Source organism: Agrilus planipennis, unplaced genomic scaffold, assembly GCF_000699045.2.
Source record: "Agrilus planipennis isolate EAB-ADULT unplaced genomic scaffold, Apla_2.0 scaffold2, whole genome shotgun sequence".
Classification (NCBI taxonomy): Eukaryota; Metazoa; Arthropoda; class Insecta; order Coleoptera; family Buprestidae; genus Agrilus; species Agrilus planipennis.
Window position 1 is genome coordinate 538,896 of NW_020442464.1, and position 10,644 is coordinate 549,539.

Genomic DNA, 10,644 nt, shown 5'->3' on the forward strand with positions numbered 1-10,644 from the left:
ATCAACGAGATGTTTATTTATATTTGAAGACATATTAAAGGCTTTAACGCTTGTTTTCGACTCGCACTACTATTCATGATTGAACAAAACTTTTGGCAGGTACTGTATGAAAAAGTATGTTTAATGAACAATAGTCGAGAGTATAATGAGCTTTTTTCTCCCTACCTACCATTTTACCAGCGCGCATCCAAGACATTGGAAGGGACACATCGCTAGAGAAAGTAAATGAAGTATAGTTGTGTACACAATTTCGCTGAGAGTTACAAATCACCGAAGTGGTTGCGATCAGTGGTTTAATAGGCGCTCCGGTTTTGAATAGTTTGTCGTTTTGTTGTTTGCTTCTTGGCAAGACTATTTTTTATAAAGTTGACATCTGCTAACATTCCGATTTCATTTTGTGTGACGTCATGGAACGCTTTTCATCTGAACAACGTGTTTTAATAGTAAAAACGTTTTATTAAAATGGAGAAAGTTTTGCAGCAACGGTCCAACGACTGGAAAAGTTCAACGAAACAGGATTAACAGTCAACGTTAAAAATTTTGGACGTCCTCGTTCTGACTGGTCTGTGAAAAATATTGCGTTGGTTCGTGACACTATTAATGTTAGTCCACAGAAATCGGTTCAATGTTGTTCCCAACATTTGGACATCGGAGGGTATTTTTCATTGAGACGAATTCTTGTGCGTGATCCTCATTATCACTCTTACAAAGTTTAATTAACTGGAATTGCAAGTATTCTATCGCCAGAAAAGACAAGATTTTGTTGCGTTGGTTCTGAGAAGACAACAGGATGACGACGCCTTTGCTTTGAGGAAAATAATCTTTAACGAGGAGGCACACTTAAACGCAAAATTGCTGCATCTGAAGATCAAAAAATTTTATTTTCATTCGATTCATGAAAGGGAAGTGAATCCACAGCAAGTTACGATTTGGTGTGCACTTTGGACCCTTATTTTTTCAAAAATGAGGCTGAACAAACCGTAACAGTTTAACGGAGAACAATTCCGTACAGTTATGGTTTCAGGAAGACGGTGTCACATGTCATACTTCAGGCAAAGCAACTACGTTACTCCCATGAGAAATTTTCAGATCGGCTCATCTGTAGTAATGGTCATTTTCTTTTGGCATTATGTCAGATCATTAGTTTACATCAATCAACCTCGAAACATCCATGAGTTAAGGGAAGAAATGCAAAGTCGGCGAAATCGAAATGCGAGTTTGCTAAACAGTAATCAATAATTTCACGAAGAGAGTTTTAGCATGTCAGCAATGTAAAGAGAGCCATATTATATCCAATGTTATTTTCCAAACCTGAATTGTGAAGGTTTATGTCTTTTGTAATTGTGGTTTTTAAAAATAAATTTTGAGTCCTCAGCTAATCTTGACATTTCCCGAAAACTGGAACAATCCACATCCTTAATTATTAACGAATAGTAATCCAATCTAGGTCTATCTCTACTCCTCTTAACTACTGTTTCTGCCTCTAATATGTCCCTGACTAGACCTTCATGCCTGAGAAGGTGTCCTACCAACCTATCTCGCCTATTTTTTATTGATTTCCATAGAGTCCTCTGTTCTCTTATTCTTTCTAATACCTCTTCATTTCTAACCTTCTTTATCCACGGTACCCTCATCATTCGCCTGTAAAACCACATTTCGGACGCTTCTAACATTTCTTTTTCGCCGCGCCCACCGTCCATGTTTCGCACTCTGACAGAACCGCGCTCCAAACATACACTTTAAGCAATCCTTTTCGAATTTCTAAATTAATCGTTAGCGAGCACAGAAGTTACTTTTTTTATTGAAGGCGACTCGACGCTGCGCTATCCTCTGCTTTATATCCCTACTACTCCTTCTGTCCTGACTTTTCTAACTTCCCAGTTACCTAAAATTAGGCACTTCTTCTAATTTTTCGTCTTCTATCTTTATATTTGCTCTTTCCCTTTAAGTAACAAAATTTGTTTAATGAATTTTTTATTTTCAAATTAGAAATCATGGGAGAATTTAAATCATTTTTTTTTTCCTAAAACAAATACATTTTCGTAATTCTTTTACGAGCAATACAATAACATCAGATTACTTTTCGGACACAGGACTTTTACTACCGTATTTGGAAAGCAGCACAGACTAAATTTAGCCAACAACAAGACATATATCACGTTTATTGTCTATTCTATACAGATCTAACAAACATAGTTGTATACGTGTACTGTATTTCGTAGAAGAGCCCAGCTTTGTAACACTAAGCATAAAGGAACTTGTTTTGTTATTGGAACAGCCAGAATCTTATTCATTGTCTAGTCCATAGATCTGATACAGCGCTTTGAAAAATGTTTGGTAGCTTTATAAAAGCTCCAAGAGAAAAATTATCTCAAAGTTAAATGAAATTTAATCAATTAAAATCAAGATAAAAGTTTAATTACTGCTCCGTACTTCATACTGTGAGAATCTCTGGAGAATAACCCTTAATTATCGCTACATCTTGAGTTGCTTAAAGAATTTCAACTTTATAAATTAGAAGGGAATTTATGTCTAAGCATATTTTTCTATCCATACTATATTGCAGGAGTATAATTAGAACTCTTTTTTGATGATTAAAAAATAATTAATTGAAGAAGCAAGTTGTCGTTAAATCGGATTTATTAATTAAAAATCAACAATATTTTAGCGTGTTGAACGTGTTTGATAAATCGTCATATAGATAAGATGTAGTACTTACTGGCTATGGCTAAATGCCCACCGACGGGATCATTAGGCTAAATAAGGTTATGGTGTAGAGAAACACGCCATAGTTAAAATATATAAGTCCATATTTGGACAGGTTAGACTGGTTTATCAGAAAAATTAAGATTTACCTCAATTTCTTCTTTATTTATTTTATACTTCCAATGTAGATATTCCTAAGGTTGAAATATTTGGAGGAGAGGCCGTATTATTCAGTTCACTTGACTATAATTTTCAATTTACGTTGATGCCGTTGCTGTATATACAGGGTGTCCCAAGCAAGCGCGTTTCTTCAATAACTGCTTTATAGTTGAAGATATCAAAAAACGTTTCTTACAAAAGTGGTACCATATAAGTATCTTTACATCCCATTTTTCCTGGAGGCTACCTAACTTCATTTGGAATGGAATGGAATGCCCCTTTTGTATTTTTGAATTCCTCGTTAAATTTAAATACAACTTTATTAACCATATATTATGTCTAAAATGCATCAATTTCCATAAAATTGGCACTAAATCAATAAAACTGGCTGCAGTGCTCTGCGCCATTTTGAATATCTCCGAAACGAAGCACACAGAGGTGTGCTATATTCAAACATAACCTATTGTCGTACTATTTCCTCTATTCCTAGTATTTCCACCATTAACGCAAACATGTTCTTTTCAAATGCATTGAAATCTACCACTTCCAAAATAAAGTGTTTCGAACTGGCATAACTATTTTCTTTTTAATGGAATGCTATATTTTTTCTACACCCTGTATATACCGAAAAACCTGATTACTTAAGTCTATGCTTATCCGGAATATGAAACCTACTTTCTTTCCTTTAAGTCCTTCTTCAATTGTACTATGCATTTTTGGAGCAAATCTTCGACCCGTATTGGTTTGTTTTTCATAGAACAGAACAAAATTTACGACTTATTACGTATTTTTCTCATGCATCCAAGGGACTATCGTTTTTCAAAACCGACGTGCTCCCCATACACCGCTTGCCATATACATACATACGTAGTCTATGTAACTACGTGCCGCCAAAACCTGATATCTTACACCCTCGGGCATTCGGAATTTTGACGCGGAAATTACAACAACCTATTTCGGCGTATATGAATTCATGACGCGTACAAAGTTTCAATACCTCTGTCAAAACTTTAACACCTTTCGCATCAATGGAAAGTTTATCGTAAGTAGCGAACCCTGGCAGTCACCAGGTTCTGGCTGCATTCATGCAGTTGGCAACTCAAAGTTGCGCTTCGATACCCGAACGGTTCGGAACCGATAACAAATCCTGCAACTTTTTACGCAAACTCGATCTCTCGAATCATCAATAGAGTAAGCGAGACGAGAAGGAATCTCTTTTATTATCTAACTAGTCAGGCGAAAAAAGTTGATACCGCGTTTACTTGCTTTTATGTTAGAAAGTTAGTAGCTATCAAATAATTAGGTTTTGTGTTTGAATGAAATGCTCGTTTACATTCTTTTCAAAATGAACTTCCTGAATTAACATTGAGTTTATTCGTTGAAATATTTGACGAACATTGGTAAAAATTTGGACTTTTGAGCATTTAGAAAAATACCCATCTGCAACTGTAAAGACTTATATGCGTTTTTTTTTCAAAATCGACATCCTGAATTAATTTTTACTTTAGTCATTGAAATGTTTGACGAACTTCAGTAAAAAGTTAGACTTTTGAGCATTTAAAAAAATAAAAGACATTCTGTATTCGTTCAAATGTTGGACGAACTTCAATAAAAATTTGGAGTTTTGAGCATTTAGAAAAATAAAAGACATTCTGTATTCGTTCAAATGTTGGACGAACTTCAATAAAAATTTGGAGTTTTGAGCATTTAGAAAAATAAAAGACATTCAATGTTGCAAAGACTTGCCCATATGCAACTGTAAAAACTTATATGCTTTTTTTTTCAAAATCAACTTCCTGAATTAACCTTAACTTTCTTGGTTGAAATGTTTGAATTTAGAAGCATAATTTCGTCAGTAACGCATGTCTCTCCCTAACCATCACCCATTCATGTCCACGATTCCTAACAGGAAGATGATGAACGTCTTCCACCCTACTTTCTTTCTCATAGAGTTTCTTTTTTATATTTCAATCTAAAAAAAGACTACTCCAGTCCAATTCGACATTTTCCTTTGCTCTATGGATATCATCAGTTATTATCTCTTTTGTGATTACATGAATTAGTGTTTCTTCTATTTTTTTGCAATATTCCTGTACCTAATAGGTACTCATTTGTTTTCCATTGGTATATAAAATGTACTTATTGTATTAGTGTTTTCTTTATTCTATTTTTGTACAAGAAACGGTAATCTAATTAGAAAATATAAGATTTTAAATTGTTGTTCAAAAAGAATATTGTAAAAATATTGATCAGAACGACTATGTCACAGTTATAGTTTGTGCAGAAAAAAACAGTGTCCAAATCGTCATGACAATGACCCATAAAGAATGGATGGAATAGTCAGTCTAAATGAAAAAAGAAGTATAAATACCAAAAGAAACAGTACTAAATGCAAAATAAATTTTTAGGATTTTTATATAACTCTTGTTCTATTCTTACTAAAATACCGATGTTTGCTAATAAGTTTTATAACAAATAAGTGTGTAATAGAGTTGGCGAACGTTTTCTATTTAACATATAAATTTTATATCCATCCGCTCCTATTCTAAAATATCTATAAAAAACTAAAACTTTTAATACCTCCGGCTATGAAAAACTTCTGTCATGAACACGGAACTATGTATCTCCAAAGGGAGATAATATGGTTACTGAGTTACAATAACCCTTTGTTTAATGTTACTTTCGACACTAAACTTTCTGAGGTTTTTACGACTGTTTGATAGCTTCCGTATACGACTTCATCAGTACCTTCGTGCCATTTTATGGTCAAATCGTAATCGTACGGTGATATGAACATAATAGCAACGTACGTCATCTGTCAGATACAATTCAGAGATAAATTCCGTTGAAATCGATGAGCACCTTTCACGCATCAAGTCCATCCATGCAGTAAACACTTTAAGATGATAGCCCTATACATTATTACTTTGCGTTAGTAAAATATGTGATTTCATTGCAAAGAAAGCAGATTTTCAGGTTCCATATCACTAAACAGATCATTTAATTTAAAAACTTAAAATACTTATGTAAGGCTACTATGATGTTTAAAAAATATGTTTCTAGCAGATACAATGAGAATAAAAATAGAAGAAAATTACCAAAGATTATAAAGATGCAATACCCAAGAATTAAACTAAACATATAATGTGTTTATACAACAGAATAATAAATTAAACAGTTGTAAAAGTTAATTTCTCAAGTCACTTATGTTCAATCGAGACAAAATCAGACACACAATAGACACTTTGTCGAGTGATTGCAACCACCCATAATTTGTGAATTGTCGTCAGCTAAATAAAAAGAAACAATCGTTTATAGTCCTTATCATAATATCCAATTTGATTTGCGAACATTAAAACAATTACATGTGACCCAAGACAACCTTTACATACAGGTTACATTTTAAGCTAGAAATCAAGTATATATATGCTAACAAAAGCAACAAGGCCGAACACCCCCGCGTACTCCAGTCAGTAAGAGTAAGCACTCGGAGGGCAGACACAGATCCCTATTCCTAATTACATTAGACAGTCGAGTCGGAAATCACCCTAGTTGACGCACATTTAATATGACTTTTTTTGTGTTCCACATCCCTGCCTGTTACATGTTCAATTCAATTCATTTAGAGGCCTTGAAATTATTGAGAACTATCTCGATGATGCGACAGAAAACAATTAGGGTCTTTTCGCGCGCTGTATCTACCCTTTGCTTCTAGTGAGCTGTTCGCTAGCTTGGTAACGTAACCCACCCCCTCCTCCCTATTATTCAAGCATATTACCGTAAAGTTAGTCCATATACTGAATGAAGTTGAAATCTCGTGTGCAATTCCTTACTTATATTACAACTTCAACAATCGTTTGAAAGATACCTACTATATTTAAAACAAAATAAGTGAGATGTACCTATAATACCTAACGGATGGTTCCTATCGCAGTGTAAGCATCTAGCAAAAGTGCATAAAGTTAACCGTAAATAATAAATATGAATAAGATATGAAATAAAGGTAGCAGAGTAGGATCCCGAGTCAAAAAATTGGGACTCATTTTGTCCTCATTTGATCTCAATAGAATTTTTAGGGATATTTCAAACTACAAGACTCAAAAGTCTCATTTTATCCGCGGTTTTCCCGTATCAGGACAAAATGAGACTTTTGAGGAGTAAAGATTATTTAGGAAACCTCATTTTGTCTTCAAAAAGTCTCATTCTTTTCTTGTTGAGGTTAAATTGAGGACTATTGCCATAGGATTGCAGACATTGAGAATAAAATGAGACTTTTTAGAATCCAATGTGATGAGTCTTATGAAAACTTATTGAGGTATCTGAGATTAAAAACGTCTAAATGAGGAAAAAATGAGTCTAAATAGTTCATTTGAGGATAAAATGAGTCCCAATTTTTCGACTCGGGATATTAAAATTATTAAAAAAATAAAACAAAAATATTGATTGTAAGGGATATACTTAAAATTAGAGTTAATAGAAGGAGACCATAAACTAGAAGAAGTGGCTGATTTTCGATATTTAGATAGTCCGATAACTCAGGATGTAAAAAGCGCTGGATATAAAACAAAGAATTGCGCAGAATTGGATTGTTTTTAGCAAAAAGGAATCACTTTTGTGCTCCAGATCGATTCATGTGGAAATTCTAAAACAATTATTTTGAAGCTGGATGTTGTCTAATAGGAGGATGTTAAAAATAGCGTGGATAAAAAATATTAGAAATGAGGAGGTATTAAAAACAGTAGGTATTTGGTGTGTTGTTTGATTTTGTTGGTTGTTGATGTACGTGGTGGTATCCCGCCGAAGGCTCTTTTGGTTATACACTTCGAATTAAAGACTGCTTTTCTATATATAATTTATTCTACTTGATTGGGTTGGATGAAATTGGTATATTTGAGTTATAATGCCTAATTGATTTGTATACTTGAATGTTGTAGTTGAATTTGAATTGATTAAATATGAATTGTATGGTAGAAATTGAATTTAGTTATGAATTGATTTGAATTGTGAATTGAATTGAAATTGAATTGAATCTGAATTGTCTCTAACTTTGGCCCAACACTTAAATAGTCTGCACCAAAATAGGACACGCTCTCCTAAGTAAAACAGACCCCTTGGTCAATGCTTTTGTTGTTGCCATGCACCCTTCAGGTACCCAGAGAAAGTCCGACGTGACGTAGTTGGGGACTAGGACCTTCCCAACGTTTGATACCTACCTCTACCTGAAGGGTGTGATAAAGAGGCCCAAAGCTGTTTGTAACACAGTTTGACGATACATTACATGATATACAGATATATACAAAAAAAACTAAAAACACTATAAAAAATGTACAAATATCGAACACCATCAACACCGAACAGTAGGAGAGCGGCCTCTCTCCTACGGAAATCAGTAACTAATATACTAGATAGGTTGGTTAGACATCTTTTCAAATCTGAAAGGCTACTTAGAGACATATTACAAGTAGAAACAGGAGTTAAGAGGATTAAGGGTAGACCTGGACTTAATTACTATTTGCATATAATTCGAGAATAGGTTTAATATAGGAAGAACTAGAGGTGCGTGTCCAATCAGTTTTTAGTTTGAAGACCCTATGAAGGTAATGATCTATGGTAGCAGGCCGTTAACAAGAGGAATCTACAAAAGTACGAGTTCTTTCTTCAAACAGTACTTCCAACAAACCAAACCGTTGGCTCACATTTTAAAATCAATACATCTGCAAGGAATGAATACTTTGTTGCGTTGCTGTTTTTAGTTTTATGTATTATTTTCTCGAACGACGCGTCGCGATGCCACGAACTACTGACGGCAGCGGTGCCCCAGCTATACGTAAAATAAAGAACAAAGCGGAACCATCAATTTTAGCACGTGTTACAGCTTCTGTAAAACTTCAATTATTTTACCGGTGATTTATGATTCGAGATCCAAGTATTGCAGATGTTACATGTCACGGTATAGCTATATATGAGTGTAAATCAATACAAAATGTACAAACTTTTCATTAAATTGAAGTATATGATTGCTTTTTGTTTTAAGTTTGGTACCAATGTTAATCACATAAAAAATGGAGTATCAAGAGTTTGCTTGAATGTTACAGAAACTGCTCGTGTTTAAGGAAACATGAGGGAACGTTCCAAACTAAGGGTTCGAAATTAAAACATAGAATTCCTGAATTGAGTAGAATACTTATTTACTCACAAACCTGTTTTCAATTTTAAACCGTACACCTATCTTGGAAATTGGAAAACATTATGAGGTAGTCAGTCAGAAAACTAATTGTAAGTAGACATGCACGTCTATCCAATCTTCGCATTTTCTCTGAACATCCCACGTCCTTAACTATTTGCAAACCGTAATTTGATCTAGGTCTTTACTGCTACGTCTTCTCCAATCTGCGTTTAATTCACCCTTCATGACTTAAACGGTATTCTACCGTCGTGTCTCTCCTTATTTATACTGACTTCTATGACGCCTTTTGTGCTTCTAATTTATCTAATATACCCTCAACGTTGGTTTCATTATCTACCTATAAAACCATATACAAAAACGTTTGGAACTTTTTCTTTGCCACCGCGTACTCCGTACAGGGCCGTACTCCAAACTTTTACTTTTACTTTTAACAATATTTATCATGCTGATGCTGTTATGATTAGGGTCTAAAGGTCGTCGTCCGTTGGGGTTGCTTTCTAAAGTTTCGTTAGTACGAACGGCGAGCTTTTTCAGAGGTTCTTCTATCTCCGGATGGATGTGGATCTCGCATTGATGATGGAAGGACCTTTGAAGAAGCTTGCCACTTGTTCTAGCGAAACGTTACGAAGTAACTCCAACGAACGACGACCTACAGAACCTAATCACGACAGCATCAGTTCACCAACTGACCGCGAAAGCCCTTACTAGTTTGTCAATATTTTTCGAATTTCTAAACCAATCGGTCGCAAACACAGAAGTTATTTCTTTCTGTCAATAGTCATTCTATCTTGCGCTACCTTTTGTTTCATGTCTCTACTTTTTCCATCGTAATATTGAAAATTAGCAACTTCTAGCTTTCGTATTAATTAAATAACTCAATATAATAGGGGTAGCTCATGCAAATAAGAATTGTATATTCAAAGAAATTTAAAAAAGTTAATAATCAAAAAAATGTATTGGATGTACAAAAAAACCATTGAAACTTGACAATATTAATGAGACTGTTGACTTTTACCCACACCCGTCAATATCCGTCGAAACATCTCTAAAAGCTGTCATTTACTTTTGCATTAAGCTCAGTACTACATTGTCGCATAGTATATTAAGTACATAAATGTCATTGTTCATTAGATAAATTTAGATAGGAAACATGTCCTGTCAGACAAAAGACCTCAAGGGAACTGGTGTCGCAACTAATGGCAGAAGCAATTACGTAACTTTAGATAGAGGGAATTATCCTCCAACAGCTACGGGAACGTAAAACAATCTGGAATTCACCAGTTAGGTAAATGTCATAAATGCATCAGCAATTTACGGTTATCTTATTGTATTTTAAGTTATTATTTTCTCTCTAAGGTATTGATGATAATTAATCTACCTTTTACAGATAGTTATTATCTCTTTCCTAGACAAAAAATTTCAGTCTCTCTCCAGTCTCTCAGTTATTGCCTAGGTGTTTTTATGGATCTCTCACAGTCTCTGTATGAGAGACTCGAACGATAAAATTGTTAATTCAGAGATTCGAGTCTCTCACAGAGAGACTGAATGAATAAAACTGAAAAATTGAGAGACTCGAGTCTCTCGTAGAAAGA

At 34.4% G+C, this 10,644-nt stretch overlaps 1 protein-coding gene across 1 annotated transcript in view; it reads left to right on the forward strand.

The window, feature by feature from the left end:
• LOC108740202 overlaps positions 1-10,644 on the forward strand; it is a 224,584-nt gene that overhangs the window by 69,611 nt on the left and 144,329 nt on the right. The gene's annotated exons all lie outside the window — the stretch shown is intronic.